Below are 5,000 nucleotides of genomic sequence, written 5' to 3' on the forward strand. Positions count from 1 at the left end.
ATTATATGTTATGTATAGCATACATCATACATCATATGTCATATACTATATATTGTATATTGTTTATCATATATTGTATATTATGTCTTACATATTATGTCTTATATATCATATATTATGTATCATATAATGTATATAGTATATTACATATATACGAGTATTATACATTATAAACTATATGTTATGTATTGCATATTATATATCATGTATCTATTGCATATCATATACCGTATATTATATTTTACATGATTCATATATACCATACATTATACGCTGGTGAAATCGGATGCGTGTTTGTCTCGCATTTGTATAATTGTGGGTTCGAATCCCGCACCTCTCTCCGATTCTCAGCAGTGATTGTTCGGGCCACGCCTGCGCTCCTTCTATAGCGTATAGTCCTATGTCATTACGAGAGTTCTTAAAAACCACGCAAAGGCATCCCACTGATACCACATAACCCACGAAGAATTGTAAAATAACACTAAAAAAGAAAAATCGCATGGACTGACTAAAAATGATGGAGGTTCTTTACATCAAATACAGTTAGCCGAGCTTAAACTTACGAGTCGTGGACTTATTATACTACCCAGCATGGGGAGACAGGGTGGGACAGAACACTGAGAAAATGGAAATTCGTCAACAATTAATGAACATCTTTCAGCTAATTGGTGAACTACCGCCCATCAGTGATAGTATAATAGTATCACTCCCTGGAGAGGGGTCAGTTGAACCGAAATCCGGATAGGAGATTATAAGCGCATCTGGACAAGTTCTACAGAGATCAGACTCCGCACAACGACAAAGAGTTAGAACAAAAGAAATCATCTGCGAGAACATAATCAATGTAAAAAGTAGTAACACCTTTCACAAAATTTGTGTATCATATATTGTACATCATATATAATATGATATATATTACATATTATACATCATATATTATATATATTGTAATATACATTGCATTGTTTTGTTCAGAACGTTATTCCAAAATAGGATGATGCCTACTCAACGCTGTTGTAGCCTATTTAGTGACTTATTTTCACGAAAATGGTTGGGCAGAAAAAATAACATTCAAATAATAATGCAAATCTTGTAATACTGTATGCATAATCTCTGATTTATTTATTCATTTATTTTTCATTTATTTATTTTTTCTGTTCCCCACCCCTCGGAACTATCGTCGACGACAAATGCGCAGTTAGGTGTTCCTTCTTTCTCATTCGTCACTTCAGTTTATTTTCCTCAAGGTTGACTGTCGTTTTAGTAACGTCTCGAAGGTTACATTATTTTCCTTTACGATGACGTTCGGGTAGCTATCGATTTTAACACCGCAATGAAATTATCGAAATAACCTTTTCCATCATATGATGACTTGCGAGTTATGGTATTTTAATTTTTCACTTTTTTTTTAGGGAAAAAAAAAATGCCAGCCGTTATTTTGTTACTTATATTAGGTTAGGTATTGCCAAATATTGACGGTTTTTCTAATTTTTGCATATTTTGCCTATAGCGATACTCATCCAATATGGCCGACAGCTTGTGGAGTTTTCGGAAAACACGGAATATTTTTCATGTTTCTGTGTGTGTGTCTGTAGAGGGAGTTTCCTCCAGAAATTGACATAGCATTACGATATCGTCATCTATACATCTGGCTGAAACTGACCAATTACACTTTATTCTGATCTGTTACAAATGAACAAAGCATTCACATAGTAGAAATAGTGGAATGGCCTAAAATTACCGTACGAAGGAAATAATAATATCTACACTGTTATTTGAAATCACGTTTAACGCAAATTTTGTTAAGTTATTACATTATATGAATACAAAATAATGTCTCCCATGACTTTTTTCATAACTTCGAAAGCAATTTATTGGTCTAACTTGGTTCAATGATTTGACGTCTTAAAAAATCGGAACTCCAAACTCAAGCTTTTGCTGCTACAAATTGCCCAGTAGTTAGAGAGGTTCTTTGTGATGACTGATTTAAAGAAAATATTAAATGAGGGAAGAAGTGTTTCCAGCCATGCATGCATTGAGCGCGTTAATTTCGTTCTAGGTAACACCGCGTGATTTTAATTGATCATACAAGGATAAAGAAATTAGTTTACCTTCAAAACACTCACAGCACAAAAGAACTAAAGTCCTCTTCAGGGAGAAAATAATTTTGATTTTGCAGTTTGAGGTGAAAGCCCAGCCGTGGCTTAGATCAATCAATTTTCTTTAGCTTGAAAGAAAAGTCCAACTACGAATTGCATTCACAAGAACGAAATCCCAACCCCAATCATTATTACCCTCTCCACTTTCAACCATTTCCTTGAGAAGTTCTCTGAAGGGGAAGGGTGGATGTCGATCAATTTGGTAGAGTCCTCGGTCGGAAAGTAGGAAGAAATACTATACCTTTTGAACAACTGTGCAATCCCTCGAAGCGCCAGATCCTTCGACCTATATCCGTGGATTCTTGATCCGACAGTTTTCACAAAATATTGTATATAATATGCGGTTGGTAGGACATTTCCGCTGGCGAAGTGTTATTTCCCTAAAACTCAGAATTGCATCATTAACATTATCTTTAACTGCTCTGTCGTAGAGCCCACTTCACATCACATCATTCACTCTAATTTATGAATGAGTTTCCATCATCCATTCGCACTTGCACACGTTCTTTCTTGCCTCAAGGTAATTGTTTTCAATCCACAGACGTTTCTTCTCGTATAAACTTAAATCTCCAGTCTCTTTTCCCGAAGAGAACTACAAGTACTGTATGGTGCGACCCTACCATGCACATTCACTCCTAATAATCCCCACCATCGGTTAGCGTACTTCCTCATAAAATTTCTTTCACTCGGAAAACAAAGTGTCATTGTTTTCTTCCCTGAGCACGTATGCAGGTGATCCTTGTTGTGGAGATACGACCTGCAGCGGCTACGGTGCCCACTGCCCGGCTAGGTTCGCAATCGTGTAGCTCCGAGCCACACGAAACGTAATGCCTGTTGGTACTACGTTCCACTTCGGAACTATCGCTTTTTCCAGCACACCGCTCCATCCGGTATATCTGAAACAACACACGCATTATTCTGGGTTCACTACTACATGTTCTGCACTGCACACTCTTCCTCTTCCTCATGTCGAGACCCGCGAAGATGCCAAAGCCTTCGTTGGAACACTTCTGTCCTTCGGAGGTTCTCCCACAGGGACGAAGATACAATTAGAAACGTGGTTGCAGGAAGGCCAGGTATTAATCCTTCAATGGGCGGGGTGGGTTGGGGTGGGAGGGCTGGATCCATGTCCGGAGGCACCAAAGCAAAGAAACTGAACCAGACGGAGTCGGGATAAAACGTTTTCGTGACAGAAGAACTACAAAGTAGTCTATCTTGAAAGCAATCGTTCCACTGACATTTCACGTTATCACTGCCGTCCGTCGTTGGATTGCATATAGATGCCGTTCGCCGGCCTGTGCTGGTTTCGCCCAGGTGTCGAGAACGCCTTGCAGAAGGCGGCTTTTAGGAGGCCCCCCTCCTTCCTGCTACACGAAACTGAAGGTGAAGTCTTGAGGGAATTACGGCTCTGTGATGGGTGTGATGAGGCGGCGGCGACAGCAGGTGCGGAGAGAGAGAAAGAGAAAGAGAGAGAGAGAGAGAGGGAGAGAGAGAGAGAGAGAGAGAGAGAGAGAGAGAGAGAGAGAGAGAGAGAGAGAGAGAGAGAGAGAGAGGGAGAGAGGGAGAGAGGGAGAGAGAGGGAGAGAGAGAGAGAGAAAGAGGGAGAAAGAGACCTAGCCGACCAAGGAACCTATGCTTGTGCAGGAGACCAGAAGGACTCCTTGGCGTAAGGGGGAGGAGGAGAAAGCACCAGCTGTTGTTTAGGTGGTTGCTTACCTTGGTGCTGGAGCAGGACCGTGGTGGTAGAGGAGGGCGACGACGTGCAAAAAGTGTGGCGGCCGCTGCTAATCTCCACGACACTTAATTAGACAGACCCTGGGTGCCGCGCGACGTGCACTAATCCACAGTCCACCCGATTTGGACCCACCACTCGCGACCAGGAATAAAATATGGTGATTGAGCTGAGGGAAAGGAAAGGAGGGGCCTTGCCATCAGGTGGGCGGAGCCTCCACAGGAACTTCGTTTTCATTGGCTCGTACGTATCTGGCCTCCCTGTCGTTACTCGCGGTGAATGGCAGGCCACCCAACCAGCGACGTAGGAATAACTTAAGCTCCGCCTCTGTTGACCTTGGAGCGGAAGCTTATACGTTCTACGTCACTGGTTAAAAGGGTGATCCTCCAATGAGCGTCCCCGGCTGTAATCGCCCCACCCTAATGGTGACGTCACTTCTAGCCTCTTTCTCTCGTCTTCGGCCCCTCTGACTCGGCGACTCGGCATTTCCATCCCTTTCAAGGCTTTTGTTAGTTCACTTTATCACACAACCAAAACGAGTGATACAGGAGGGGACAACGAGCATCAGTTGTTGCTGGCCATTGTCTCTTGAACTTCGACCATTGCCCGAGGCGAGGGAAGTCAAGAGAGTAGAAGGAACACATCTCAGTTTCTGTTGTCAACGAATGACAGCCTTCAACAGACCCCCCAAGATGCCAGCCACGTACTTCTTCTTCTTCTTCCTCTTTTTCTGCCGACTGGGCACCGGGACCAGTAGCACGGGTACCGGAGTGTTGGGAGGACCATCTCGGGAGATGCAAAGAACGCAAGGGGCTAATCCGGTCAAGCCAAACATGGACGTCATTTGGCTTTTGTCTCGCTCAGTGGGAAGCCATGGACGAATGTGCTCTCAGTGGCAATGCGTGTACACAGCATCGACAGGGGGCCAAGAGGAGGAGGAGGAGGAGGGATGTGGTGGTGGTGGAGGTGGAGGTGGTGGATTAGGATGGAGTGATAGCAGTGAGTGGGAGAGCACTAACATCGAATGTGGAATCGTGATGATGGTGATGCGAATGATAATGAGTAGGGTGGTGCATAGGGGATTTTGCCAGTGATGAGACAAGTGATGA

At 43.0% G+C, this 5,000-nt stretch overlaps 1 protein-coding gene across 3 annotated transcripts in view; it reads right to left on the reverse strand.

Moving 5' to 3' along the window:
- The window catches only part of sim (bHLH transcription factor single-minded), a 329,050-nt gene extending 324,947 nt beyond the window's left edge, over window positions 1-4,103 (reverse strand). The window contains exon 1 of one of the 3 annotated variants that reach the window (XM_076208451.1): window positions 3,876-4,103. The gene's annotated coding sequence lies outside the window, so the exon portion shown is untranslated. The remainder of the gene's footprint in view (window positions 1-3,875) is intronic. The other 2 variants (XM_076208452.1, XM_076208453.1) reach the window with 2 other exon arrangements.
- Window positions 4,104-5,000: the final 897 nt, after the last annotated feature.

Source organism: Oratosquilla oratoria, chromosome 25 (genome assembly GCF_046742065.1).
Source record: "Oratosquilla oratoria isolate Oo_2021 chromosome 25, ASM4674206v1, whole genome shotgun sequence".
In the NCBI taxonomy this organism is placed as follows: domain Eukaryota; kingdom Metazoa; phylum Arthropoda; class Malacostraca; order Stomatopoda; family Squillidae; genus Oratosquilla; species Oratosquilla oratoria.